This window comes from Rattus norvegicus, chromosome 6, assembly GCF_036323735.1.
Source record: "Rattus norvegicus strain BN/NHsdMcwi chromosome 6, GRCr8, whole genome shotgun sequence".
In the NCBI taxonomy this organism is placed as follows: Eukaryota; Metazoa; Chordata; class Mammalia; order Rodentia; family Muridae; genus Rattus; species Rattus norvegicus.
Genome location: NC_086024.1, coordinates 35,818,440 through 35,833,334, shown reverse-complemented (window position 1 = coordinate 35,833,334; position 14,895 = coordinate 35,818,440). Strand labels below are relative to the sequence as shown.

Here is a 14,895-nt window from a genome sequence, read left to right as displayed (position 1 = left end):
TTGGTCAGTCCCAGTGAAGGAAGCCTCAATCAATCAGGCTCAGAACTCCAAACCATTTTCTAAATCTAGCCTTGGACTCTGAGATCCAACTGGTCTAAGCATCCTTCTCCTCATACCTATAAACCAGATGAGCCTTCTGGACTGAACTTTCTGCAGAGTTTGACTTTCCTCTTTTAAATCTGTTCTTGACTCAGCCTACTCTGTTGGGAACCTGCTCCTCTGAAAAAGGGACCAATACATCCATCCTCAAAGCACAAAATCAAACTAATGAATACATGGCATTGATGAAATTCATATACCAGTTAAGCTACTTGGTTCAGGGTGTTGCTCACCCCTTTGTAGCTAGCTTTCCTCAGGCAAACTTATATACATATATTATAATAAGGTACCCTACTTCCTAATGTGACTGTCATTTGAGAAGTAGTGTTCTGCTTTATCATATTCCCGTGGTAGTCACACAAGGGTAATTTGTTCCATAAAAATCAACCACTTCAATTCAGTGGAAGTGAAAAAATAAACCCAAAGCTACAAGCAGTTACCTTATTTTCCTGAATGTTCATTTATCAGTGGAAAAAACACCCAAACAAACAAAAAAAAATGTGTGTGAGAAGTCCCTCACCTATCATCCATTCTCAGCTCTCTTACCATATCACACGTTCCTCCCACTGGTTCTAAGCTTTTCCCTGTCTTAGCACAATTTTATTCATTTAACTCTTCTGCCAGGTTGTGGGGTCTTCTGAGAACAGGGACTTTATCTTTTTCTAATATCTCTTCTTTAAACACTCCACATGATGCCTGGCATGCACATCAAAGGAATGAATGAAAAAACAAAAGGGATAAATTCATTATTGAAAATAATCCTCTTGCAAACAGAGAAAATACTTCCTTTATGCTAGGACCTGGTAAGCAAGAGTGAAATTGGGACACAGATGCAAGATAGTTGGCTAAAATGTAGGTCTCACAACTGTCTGAAAGCCTTGGTCCAGCTTCTGGTTTTATACTTATTTGTCTATCTCATGTATTATATGGATGTATCATTTGACAATTAAAAAACCGATAGCCTATAGGAAAGGACAGAATAGAAGGCAGGGCATTCCAGAGGAAGAAAGAATTCTGGGATAGGGCCAGGTATAGAAGTTTAGCCCTGGAAGATGTGAAGAGATAGACACAGGGTATCTGAGTGGAGATAAACAGCTATGTGGGAGAATGGAGGTGAAAATATATGGGTTATCTTCACTTATGATTCTAGTGAGAGAAGAGCCTAGTTGTATGGACAAGGTATTTGTAAATATATTTTCAGTCTGGGTTTTATTTCTGGGAGCTTGGGTATGGGAGTAAGAAGCTCAACCGATTTCTATACTCATTCAGTTATTTCACTAGTCGGTAAATTGCCTAAAATTGTAGATTTTGCAACAACAATCCTTTACCCAGCTGCAATATTATCTGAACCAGTTACAGGTCCTTGATGTCATAAAGTGGTAATTATTGCAACATAAGAAAAAGCAAAGGCAAGCCCTGTGGTTTTTCGGAGGCTCACTCCTTCCTATTAATTCAGGTGCTGAAGGTTTTGACTCTTGTCATCCGAAAGATAATTTTCCTCAGATTTAATAATCGCAGTTAAGTCTCAGATTTGATTTTAATTTTAGACCTTGATGTCATGAAGTATTAATTATCTCTATTACCTACTGATAATATTCCTGCAAACATGCACATGTTTGATTGGCAGGAATTTTTATTAATTTACAAGGATGAACTCAATTAGAAAAGCTCACTTACCGGCACAATTCTACGTACACACCTGTAATTTGGAAAGGAGCAAATTCTAGCCAACTCACCGTTGCAAGGATAGAGGGTCAAGTCCTGTGAACGGAGTGGCTACAGCTGGCTGACTCTAGTGGAGATTGATTGACACACATTTCATTGTCTGATCTTCCCGATTTTGGTTTAAAATGAGTGAGGAAAAACCTTTGGGACTAATTAAGATTCTTAGAGTAAAGTAATGAGAGAGCATTTCCATGTCTTCATGGCTTGCTTTTCCCCTCTACCTCCATGCCCAGGGTTTTACTTGGGGCTGTCACAGTCACACCTCATTTAAGGAACTGCATTTGTTTCCACGGTGCTTTAGTTACACACTGGGGAAAAAAAAGAACCCAAAACCTGAAACCTAATGAATGTTAATATTTTATGTTAAGTGAATTAGCTCCTCACAGCTATGTACCATACATTTAAGAAAAAAAAAACAAACAAACACATCAATGGAATATAACAACAAGTTTTGAATGAGACAGGGACATTGGGATTTGAGACAGCCAACCCTACTTATCTCCTGTCCTATGTGTCACTTTACAGCACTGTCAGAATTTGACTTGAACAAATTTTATTTGGATACAATGAATATACCAAAAAATGAAGAATGAGGATGAATGGATGAATGCAAAGTGGTTTAGCATGAACTGAGTTCTCCAGCACAAAGATAGGATAAGATTGTTTTTGTTCACCCCTCCCCCCAAGTGAAATGCATGTTTGCTAAATGACATTGTAAAAATCCTGCATTCTGATTCTTTATCTGGGAAAAAAACACTCTATGCCTTTGCTTGGGGAGAATCATAAAATGAAGAAATGCCAACATTGCCTTTTAGTACATGCTTCCCAGTGGAGTGCAGCTGTCTGTTCAAAATGCCTATACACAGCCAAGGAGTGGAGCCCTAACTGGGTCTTGGGGAAAAATAATAATATCATTAATTCAGACTTGCTTGGGCATCTTCAGAGTAAACTTGATGGGGTGTTGGGAGGTGAGGTTCAGCTAGAGTAAAATTCCTGTCATGGAGAAGCTTAAATCAGTTTAGAAGACAGGATGATTTTTGTTTGTGATTTGGGACTAAGGCAAACACCGTGTTTTTACAGTAAATATTTGCATGCAGAATCACTTTATCCTGTGAGGTGGCAAAGGAAACAGAATCTCTTGTACAAGACAACAAACACTCCATGCCACGGGAGTCATTTAAGCAAGCACCTTAAAGGGTACTGCAATGGAAGGGATGTGGTGGGAAATACCTTGAATAAAGAGATGATCTCTTCTACACCCCCTGCTTTTATCTGTTTATTCCTCTGTTTATAGTTGTAGAGCTATTGAATACTGGTTGCTGTATTTTTGCCAGTGTTATTTTCAAATTTTTTGTTGAAATTTAATCCTAAAGCAAGTGTCTGGAGAGGGCAAGAGTTGTGAAGGTGATCGGGTCATGAAGATGCTGTTCTCACAGGATAAGGATTCATCCATTATAAAGAGGCCAGGGACCACAAGCTATGTGCTTCGTAAATCTCCGCCCATGGTCTCTGTCATGTGAAGAAACATTACTCATTACTTCTGCCATGTGGATGGCCACTCTTTCTTAGGTATAAAATGCTGTTGACTTAATCCTGTAAACCTCCAGAAGGATGACTGTTATGCTGATGTCCTGTGTAAATTACTCAGTCTGTGATCCTTTTAACATAGGAGGGAGGGACTTGGACATTTTTCAAGAGCTGTCTTGGACCTGCACTTAGTGACAGCACCACCATAATAATGTGTCTTTAGGAGAACACTACTAAGGAATCCCAGGAAATAGGTCAGACAATGAGAAGCCTAGACTGGATGGATTAACCATTCTAAGACCTTACCCTAAAACACACAGTTTTGCTAATTCCATACAGGCATAGACAGAACTGAGACAATTGAATTCTTTCTTGACTCCAGAGACTAAGGTAGAAGAAGGAATATTGAGAACCAGTGAGGTGTCTCATCAATGAAATCGTTTTTGTCTTTCTGTTTTCCTGGCCCATGGGGTGAGTGATGGGCAAGGAACCTCTTGCCTCCAGATGAGTTTCTCCACAAGTGGTTTCTATGGAAACGTAATGTGCAAGAAGTTAATGTATACTATAAAAATAGTTCCGTGCTTATGTAAAGTGCTCAATAGGATAACGTGGAGTGATTTCTAATCGCTAGATTGTGCTGTCTCTTCAATATATTAAATTTTTGGTGCAAATTTTAAGTTACATGTGACACCTCCTAAGCTGCTACAACTACAGGCTTTAATGTTGGTTGGACCCAGTGTGAGCAACGTCGCAGTGGATCGTTTCCACAATAGCTGGGTGTGGTTTTCTTCCTAAAATTAAGGGAATACGTAATGTTTAGCTTGTCCCCAGTCACTCATTTCTTATATTTACTGAGATAATACAAAGTAATGCAATGTCAAGTGTCCAGAATGATAGAAAAGGCAAACTGAGTTCCAGGTCTTAGAGAACAAGCCGCCATCCCCACCCCAGATCCACCCCCCACACAACTCACAAACACAAGAAACACACAGCACATAAAAAAGTAAAAAGCAACAAATAATTAGAACTGTTTCATAGACAGGTAGCACTTACAAAACTCAGTGAACCATGGTAGGAAAGCATATGAGGGCTTTCTTAAAGAGACAGGATTCTGAGAATTTTAGTTGGTCTGGCTTAAGTTTATCAAAATTTCTATCTGGTTGGCCCAACTTCTTTCTCCACAGGAGGTCATTTGAGCTACTTCACAGCTCTTATTTTTCACCACAATTCTGTGTGCTTCCCTAGGATCTGAGAAAACTTGGGTGATCTGGATGTAGAAGGATGGTTCAGCTGTTGAGAGCATCTATTGCTTTTACAGAGTCACACTTTGGTTTACAGCCCCAAGAGCTAGCGTCTCATAGCCGCCCACTCTTCCAGCCCCAGGGAATTTAATACCTCCTCTCTGGCCTCTATAGGTACCAGAAGACAGAAACATAGAATCACACTCAGATATGCATGCATACGCATAACTAAAAACAAAAAACTCTGAAAGGTATCTTGGGGCAATAAAATTTGGAATCACATGTTAAATGTATCATTTATTTTTGATTGATATAGAATGTTGGTCCAAGTCTGTGCATAATCTTCATATCAATATCTGTCTGATAGAGATATAATGTGGGACATGTTTCCAATTTTAAACTTTCAAATACATAGGTTAAACAGGAAATAATGGGCAAGATATTTTCTGGTGATTATGATCCTTATTTCAAAATATTTGAAAATATTATTTTAAAATGTAATTGTATAAAACAATCAATCTAGTATTCTGTATTTATTTCTTATAAAATGTTTTATTATCTCAAAGTATATGTTACTGTCATATCACCTTATAATTTGTACCACCCTACATTCTGGTACTCAGTTGTTATATGGGACTACCTTGTCACACACTACAACTTTAGAATGGTATTTGTTACAGGTCGTCCTTGCAATCTCTGCTATGGAGCTGTGTAGGCAATTTTTTTAAATATAAATTATTGAGTACTATCATTGGCCCATTAATATGAAATTCTGGGATCGAGAATCAGCAGTTCTCACATACACAAGACATTTCGATTGCTTTTGAAAATTTGAAAACCAACACCTAGGACATTCCAAGAAACCCATTCTACGTAGGGGAGGATTTGTAAGAAAGAATTATTCCCAAAGCCTTTCCATAAGGTTTTGCCAAGAAATTTTATTAAACCATAATAGATTCCTTTTATAATTTACAGAAAAGCAGTTTTCATGTTTTAATGTTCTTATCATCTCAAAAATATTTGTGCTCATAATGTTGGTCGGCCTGAACACAAAGAGCATGCTGTGCGTGGATAAGGACTGGGTATAATCAAGCTGGGCAGGGCCAGCGTGTGGAGGGTGAGCATGCATCTGTTTCTCCTGCATCTTTTCCTGCAGAAGAAACGCTACGGTTTCTGCCCCAGTCCACGGTTTCCTGCCTGCTGTTTGACACCCGTATCCTCAGAGGGGCAAATACTCTCTCGGGAAATGCAAATAGTCTTGTTTTCTTTGGGATAATTGCTTACTTTGAATAATATATGCTGTGCATTAATAATGAGTGCAGAAACTGTGCAAACATGCCTTTCTCCAGTTGTGCTCTATGTGGATACCCGAACAATCCATGCTGAGTTGGGCAAGCCCGCCACTCCAACTAAACTCCTGTTGGTCTTAGCACTCCGGCATTATTGCAAGTCTCTCTGCTGGTCTCGAGAACAGCGAGCTTCATCCCGCTGTCTTGTTTGCTAAATTATCAGCAGATAATTTCACGGTGATATAGACAGTACCACAATCCAACTCAGGATTCATAAATCCTGCTTTAAATCAGGCCAGTTTACACACAGACAGCCCTCCCAGCCCAATCCAGTCGGAAGCTGCAAAGTCATCCCAAGAATGGAAGATAAGGTTTCATTGGCTAGTTTCATTAGCTCGAGTCAGAAGAATGCAAAGACTACAAAGATTTGTCCCAGACAAGTAACAAGAGTCCGTTTAGTTCACCATGCCCCTCACCAGTAGTAGCTCCGGACAGAATGAAGAAGCTCTACCTTGAGTGAAGATCGCTGACATTTTACTGGACAAACACGTTTTCTGTCAAAAATAGGTTAGCTAGCTTCCTTCTGTCTTCCAATTTTATTTATTTTGGGATCTCTTTATTTTTTTTTTCTTTTCTTTTTTTCGGAGCTGGGGACCGAACCCAGGGCCTTGTGCTTGCTAGGCAAGCGCTCTACCACTGAGCTAAATCCCCAACCCCTCTTTATTATTCTTTGGTATAAGCTAGTAAGTACACTACTTGAGGGAACAACCCAGGGCTTCAGACAGGAGCACGCACTTGGGGAAGGGAGGAGGGGGAAGGCCAAGTAAAGCTAGTTACTTAGTATGAAACTATTCAAGGTAAAAGGGAAATCTGCTGCTGAGTTCTGGAAGTAAAATCAGCTGACCCAAACCCCTTTTAGATCTTTGAATTCTCACAGTTTCAACTATTATGGGATGCCTAAATGGTGGAAATTCAATGGAAGCTTTCTAGTTTTCATAAAACTGAAAGACAAGTTCAAACACACGTAGTAATATTTTATATAATATTAATATAAAAAATCAATATTAATACAGCTGGTAAGTTTCTCTAGATATTTTCTTGAGTGTGATGGAACCATCAATTCAGTGAAGATAGGCCAGTGTGTCTGGAGAATTCTTTGAAATTCTGGGCATAGGGCTTACAGAGCAGCAGGAAAGAGCATCTATGGTCCTCATCTTGTCTGTATATGTGTCCATCTTGGGAACATAAAGGTATCACATTGATGACCATTCAGCTCTGAGACTTTAGAGTGTGTGTGTGTGTGTGTGTGTGTGTGTGTGTTTGTGTGTGTGTAATATATATATATATATATATATATGTACACATATATATATTCAAACAACAACAAAACAAAAAATCAAACCACCTTTATTTAAAAAGGCAACAAAGAGTTGCTGTTTTAGACAAATATTAAAAGTGCATAAGAAATCCAAGACAAAATAGTAACCGTCACATCTTGCCCTTGTAAATCTCCTAAGATTTATAACATTCCAAAGTGGACAGATTATTTAGTAGGGAAATATTTGATGCCTTTTTTTTTTGACTATTTTCTATCTACCCAAGACAGTTTATAGAAACAGTTTCAGAGAAATGTTTCTAAGAAACTCTTTCCAGGAATTCATATTAATCAGTTTTGACCCTCATGAGCACATGTCTGTGTGAGTACACTAAACAACAGAACTTATTTCCCTTTTTCTAGAATCAGCAAGTCTGAGATCAAGTGTAAGTATAATCAGTTTCTGGTAAGTGCTTTCTGGCTTGCTAAAGGCTACTTTATGTATCTCCATGCAATCTTCTCTTGCTGCATATACATGGAAAGACTTTGGGCTTTCTTCTATATATTCTTATAAAGATATTGATCTTACCAGATGACTCCATTTCTACTCAATTACCTCTTCTCTTTAAATATAACCACGTCAGATGTTAAAGCTTTAGCATATGGGTTTCTTGTAACAGAATATGTTTATGTGCTGAGAAGAATAGAGAGCCCGCTCTAACACCATAAGCCTGGTGTTAGTAGATTTTATAGTAAGGTTATCTCATTAAGGAAAGATGACACATTCATTGACTGGCCCAGTTTCTCAAATATAAGCAAAGAGGAAGAAAACATGAAATCTGCCTATTATAGGAAGTGATTTTTAATAGAGCTTAGCTGTACCAAACTAGGGGAAAGTGTGAGCCAGTCTCTCCCCCCTGCCTTGGGCTCCGATTATTGAACAAGTAAGTATTGTTAGAAGAAGCAGCATTAAACAAAGCTAGCCATCATCAAATGGACTAAAGACAGTGGATGAAGATTAAAGGAGCATCATCATGCTGGGCGACTGGTTCATTGGGTAACAGTGGGCAAAATGCTTGCATGCAAGACCAAGTTCAAATCCTCAGAACCCATGCATCAAGCTAGACTTAGCCACATGAGTGTCTAAAATCCCATTGGTCCTCCTGGAAGATGAGGTGTAGTCTGAAAGCTCATGAGCTAGTCCGACCGAAAGACAACAGAAGCTGCTTTAAATAAGGTAGATGGTGAGAACCAATACCAGAGGTGTCTTCTTACCTCTCTAAATTCTATAACATTTCCATACCCACATTCACACCATGAGTGTTCACATGCACAGGCATGCATACACACATACACACATGCACAAGCACATTTGAGAGCTTATACTTTGCACACAGGCATGCATATACACATATTCTCTCCCCCCACTCATATGTGTGTGCCTGTGCACATGCACAACACATGCACTCGTGCGCAGGCACACACACACACACACACACACACACAGACACACACACAGGCACACGCAACTAAAGGAAAAAAAGAGAGCATTGTTATTTTTAGAGATTCTTATATAAATTATAACATTCTCTTCAAAGAGAGTCAAAGGCGAATTGGCATGTACTTAATTGTTTTGTCATTTGCTATGGAAATGATTTCATTCTGCCTCCAAGGAACAGGGTGAGTCATGTGGGTTTACATCTGGTTGCTTCGTTCACAGTTCAACATTTTTGTTTGCATGCAGTTGCCAGGAATAGAAAGGTGATATGTTTCATTTACACCAAAGGGGGAGCAGTGAGGGTCTCTCTAGAAGGCTGATGTTACTGCTCAGATCTGAGTGCAGCAGACAAGAAAGAGATGTGACTATTGATGGAAAATGATGAATTCTAGAAGGGAGATGAATTTCTTCAGAAGATGTGCCTGCTCTGCAGAAAGGTTAGTTTCCACGTCTGAGCTAATGTACTGTAAGCTCTTAAACTATTTCTTAAACAAAGCGAGTGCATAAGTGGCACATTGATTGTTTTTGGTTGCTGCATTGTATGCTCTACGTTACAGCTTGTTTGTGTCTGAAAACAAACAGTAGTGACGTGATGGATTTGCCTATGTATGAAATGCTTCTTCAACAAGGGAATCACAAAATGTTTACACTTCTAGTCCTGAGAACTCCCAGAGCTGTGCAGTTTGCCCTTCCGATTTCATTCAAATGTGATGGGAGGAAGAAAAGATTCTCTAACACCAGTGTGCACTTAATTGTCAGAGGGAAATAAAATTATAACCTTCAATAATACTATAAAAATCTGTGCTGTTGTGCAAGAACCTAAAATTACATGCTCTCTGAAGGAAAATCATGATACTACAGGGACTCACAAAAGTGTTCTAAACAGGGCTTCATGGGCTCACAGCGAAGAGCAGTTTCTTCTGCCTGAAAGCACCTAAAAAACAAAGCAAAGGAAAAAAAATACTGTCAAGTTGTAAGACTCATGGCAACTGGGTCACTCTTCCATTTTGAGCATGTGGAGTTTGAAAACTGGAGACAAAGGGTTTGGGTCTTTTAAAAGATAGGATACATTTAAACTGTGCTCTGTTATTTGATTTGAACTCCAATTATGACTTTCTTTTACATCCTAGCAGTTTAATGTGCTTGAAAAGGCTATTGGATTCTCTCAAAGGTGACCATAATTTAGGAAGCAAAACAGAAAAAGAAAAGAGAAACATCATGAATAATTAGTATATATATATATATATATATATATATATATATATATATATCTGAGTGATTTCTTTTAAGATCAGGATCCTTGTGTCTTCTCATTGGAGGAGGGTAGGTAGAGAGTACCCTAGGTTTAGTTAAAGCCTCTCTGACTTCGAATTTGGGCTTTGTTTATTGGTGGGTACAGTAGGGAGGTTTCAGATGGCCTATTCTAGGTCTCTAGCAAGTGAACTAATGGGCCTCCAAGCCACCATGGTATCTTCTTCTTCCTGCATTCCTTTGCGTTCCTTTGTCTAAGGTGGCTTTTCAGGTTTGGGTTCCCTGGTCACCTCACTGAGCTCCCACAGAGCTTGTTGAAGCCCATACTGCCATTACTCAGGGTATAAAGAGAACCCATGGTCATTATGTAGTGCTGAAGGAGATCATGTTCCTCCTGGGTGATGGCTTCGTGTTGTAACAAAATTATCACTTCCTTCATTTCAGTGAGGCCGAATGGAAAGGGAATGGCTTTGGAACAAGATTTCACTGGATCCAAGGGCTGGCTCTACTTATAAGCTACATAGTGCCAGGTATGAGTTTGAATTACATTATTCTTGAGTGGCTCACATTTGACATGATGGCTAGTCTTTGTCACAGTGACGTACCTTGGAAACTGGAACCTCAGTTGGACAATTTTCTCCATCATATTGGCCCATAGGCATATTTATGAACATTTCGGTGTGCATGCTTGTATGCGTGTATATGTGAGTGTGTGGTTGATGTAGGAGGGCTCAAGCTACTGTGGGAGGTGCCATCCTCAGGCAGCTAAACCTGGATTGTAAAAGAAAAGTAGCTGAATGTGGGTCTGGAAGCAAGTTGGTAGTTCTTCTGCAGTTCCTCATTCAAGCTTCTGTCTGGAGTTCCCTTGCTTCCCTTGAAGATGAATTGTGGCCTAGAGGGTTGAGCTTAATCAACACCATCTTCCCTTAGCTACTTTTAGTCATAAGTGTTTTATAACAGCAACAGAAAGCAAAGTAGGGTACTTGGGTAAAAGAAACTGAGGCAGGAGAATTTTCTAGAGTCAGAGGCCAGGTTAGGATACATAGTGAGTCCTAGACCAGACTGGGCTGTAACAAGAGATCTTGTTTCTGTTAAACAATCAAAACAAGTCAAGTGAAATTTGAATTACTCTCTTTATAGATTTGTGATAGCACCTGGTTCTTAGTTTTCCTAGATACCTTCTTTGTCTTGGCAGCAGATTACTGTCTTTATAGGCAGTGAAAAATAACGTAAGAAGTAGATTTAGTTCAAAAAATTTGGTAAAAATTAAAAATATTCTTAAATATAAACATTTATGATGTTTAAGAAAAGGCTAACTTAGAGTTACCAGTAGGGTTTGCAGATATTGTATGCCACAAATGACGTATGGGTCATATTTGCATGCACTGCCCTTTATCTGAAATTCAGAAAACAATTATCCCCCCTGTTATTTATGGTGCAAAAAAAAATCTGTAAATGAATATGGAATAAAGAGCCTGGGCAATTCCAGCAGAGCAGGTGAGGCTGACACACTGGGAGGCAGCTTGCTGATTATGGCTGTGTGTCAAAAGCAGTAGGTGGGAGAACCAGGTGAGGTTCTTTTAAAACCCAGGCTTGGCTAAGTGTGATATGTTAGCCCTTAAATAATTGATAATTGGTAACATAATTCTAATTGCTCAAGTGTTTAATCAGAAGTTAACTTGTGGTAAGAGTTTACTTATATTGAATGGATATATCCTGCTGCATGATGGGTGTGGGTTATCCAGAGACAGCTATTTGGAGCTCAGGAAGCGAGAATGCATCCCATACAGCTTTGCCCTCCCCTTAGGAAATAAAATATATGTGAATAAAATCCCTCAATCCTTGGGCATCACTGGGCTATGCAACCCCAACTGTGGGAACTTTCCAGAGCTGAGCTTTTTGAACACTAACAGGAAGTAGGCCTAGTTTCCTGTCTTGGTTTGATCATTATGTCTTTCCTTTCTGCATTAAAATGAATCCTCCTTCCATGTCAACTCAGATAATTTGGTTTTCAGGAGAGTCACTGCCACATTTCTGCTGCTGTAGGTCTTTTGGCTCTGGAATGAACCCTCTCTAGAGTTTGGTGCTGGTGACCAAAAAGATTGGACTGCCTCAGGGCATTGCACTTCCAGGCACATGGACAGGATAATTATTTCTTTTATTTTAATTTGCATACTTTTGGCTTGATAGCAAGTTTGAAATATTCTTTCAAAACATTTATTTCATTTACTCCTATTCTTTGTGATGTTCTTTGTACTAATTTCTACTGGTGTTCTAAACATCTTTATTTTAGATATTGCCTTAAGGGCCAGTAACACGATGCCTTTCTTCATGGGGTGGAATTTCTCTGTCTTTAACATGACAACGATGTCTTTCAATGAAAGAACCTTCTCAAGCTATTCATAGCCATATCCTCTCACACATGCTCATTGTGGCTAATTTTGATATATGGTTATTCTGTTCTCCCACACTTGAGTATCACAATTCGTTTTCAATATGCATTCCACTGTGTTAGATTTATTTTAACACACATTTCAGGTGACTTTTTTTTTTACCACAACTGCACTTCTAAATTGTGTGTTTGTGTGTGCATGCATGTGTGCGTGCATGAGTTTAATTAGCTTGCTATTCATTAATTTTATATTGTAGCTCATTATTTAATTATTTCTGTACGATATCAGACTCTTTATATTGGGTATAGTCTTATATGAAGTATTGATATTATGACTAGTTTACTTTTGGGTCTTGGTGCACGTACGTGCACACTGTGTGTGTGTGTGTGTGTGTGTGTGTGTGTGTGCGTGCGTGCGCATGCGCTCTCACATCATTGAATATGTTTTTGAACACATGTGCTTAGCAATTTTTTGACGTAGAGAATTGCAGAAGAAATGAAGTTCATCACTTGGCCAGATGAATAGCAAGTAAACTCTGGGCATCCAGCTATTTCCAACCCTGAATGTTAAGGTTACAGACACAGCTACTGCACCAAGCCCTTTACCTGGGCCCTGAACACCTGCACTCCAGTGTCGATCCCAGAGTGTCAAGTGCTACTCACTGATCCATTTCTCCAGCTCCTACTTTTGTGATTTTTCATTTGACAAAAGAATAATAGTTGTTTATAACCTTTATTTCTGTATAAATATGTAACATGAGTTTAATGATTCTAAAAGATTCAACTCAACTTTCATAGGAATTCAGTGTATTTGTAGTTTGGTGTTCTTACTTTTTCTTGTTATACTTCTAAAAATTATACAAAATGTGAGCTAACCTTCTCATAGATGCTTGGAAGTTTACTTGTAAAAGTCTGAAGCTTTGAGGAAGGATGGACTTTACTTTTACTTTTATGTTTTGACAAGGTCTCTGTCACTATGTGGTCCATGATGGCCTACAACTCTTCCTCCTTTACCTTCTAAGACTCTGTGCTTATGGGCAGTGTTAACGTTCTAAGGCAACTTAAGGACACACAGATCCAAAAGAGACCAATCTGAACTCAGCAGATAAATGGTTGGTTTCAAACTCAAGGGGCAGACACAATAAGAAAGGGATGTCTACTGAAGAGGGAAGGGGATTCCTGGAGTTTGTATAGGACCTTTGGAGAGTGGGAAGGTAATTTGTGGCCCTGGAGGGCTATGTGCAATTCTGTAATGTCTTCCCCCTTGGCTTATTTGTTCAAACAGGCCTTTTTATCTTAGAAACTGTACTGTTCTGGCTATCAGGATATAGGAAATAGTGGGAGGCAGAGTTAGGCAAAGGTAGCCAGGGCAAAGAGGCTGGAGTTTCAATATAGAGCCTTGGTCAAGGACTGGAGCATTTGGTGAGGGTTTATTTCAACAGCATGCTTCGCTTATAATTTTGTTTTTCTGATATCTTTTAGTTTCTGTTTCCCCTCCATTTTACCATTTATTCTTGACATTTATACCAACTGGATTTTAAATTTTTAACCGCCCCATTAATCTATTGCAATTATTTTCAAGCTATTTTGTCTTTAGTGGCTTTGTACTTTTGAACACATTTTTAAAATTTAAATTCTTCACTTTTTTCTTGAATTAGCATATCACAATTACCCATTAATAATGCCTTACAAAATCAGATAGGAGTATAATGTGCTCTTGTTTTAGCTATGGTGTTTTTCTGAGGGCACAGTACTATGTAAATCTATCCTGTCCTTAAATGTTTCCTTTTGTCTTTCTTATGATGCTCTTGTTTCTGTTACCTAATTCTTAATCTTCTCTTATTTTAAAAAAAACCTTCTTGACAACAGCAATTAAATTTGCTTCCTGCAAATTTTGATTATGCATTATCTATTCATATGTTGATTTTTGTAAATAGAGGTCATCTTACGAGCATGTTATTTCATTTCTAAATCCACAAGAACTTTTAAAACTCTTTGTAATTACTCTTTTCTCATTTATTAGTATTATTTGCATTTTGATCACATATATTTTTAATCTTTCATCTTCTTTCCCTAGGTGGCTACGTGTTCTTTGCTTCCATCCCTTCACTTAACTATTTTTTAATAATTTACTGTAGCCTCCTTTAGTCAATTTTATAAATATTTCATGTGTGATCAATAAGAATATGTGTTCTGTGGTTTCTTGGCTGTAAATGTCTCAATTTACCCCACAGATTAATTAGATCCATCTACATTATTGTCTGTGATTTCCAATTTCTATTTATTACACATTCGGGGTCTATATATTCTTGAAGGGAGCATGACACTGCTCTAGCAACAACTGATAATTAGTGAGTGTATTAGCTTAATTTGGCAGTTATATATATATTTTTTTTATTAACTTGAGTATTTCTTATATACATTTCAAGTGTTATTCCCTTTCCCGGTTTCCGGGCAAAATCCCCCTCCCCCCTCCCCTTCCTTATGGGTGTTCCCCTCCCAACCCTCCCCCCATTGCCACCCTCCCCCCATAGTCTAGTTCACTGGGGGTTCAGTCT

The 14,895-nt window shown here is 38.6% G+C and overlaps 1 long non-coding RNA gene across 2 annotated transcripts in view; it reads left to right on the top strand.

The window, feature by feature from the left end:
* Window positions 1–14,201, top strand: part of LOC120103506 (uncharacterized) — a 52,459-nt gene extending 38,258 nt beyond the window's left edge. Inside the window, exons 5-7 of one of the 2 annotated variants that reach the window (XR_005505760.2) lie at window positions 7,620–7,642; window positions 8,941–9,131; window positions 10,390–14,201. This is a non-coding gene — a long non-coding RNA (uncharacterized LOC120103506). The remainder of the gene's footprint in view (window positions 1–7,619; window positions 7,643–8,940; window positions 9,132–10,389) is intronic. The other variant, XR_005505772.2, reaches the window with a different exon arrangement.
* Window positions 14,202–14,895: the final 694 nt, after the last annotated feature.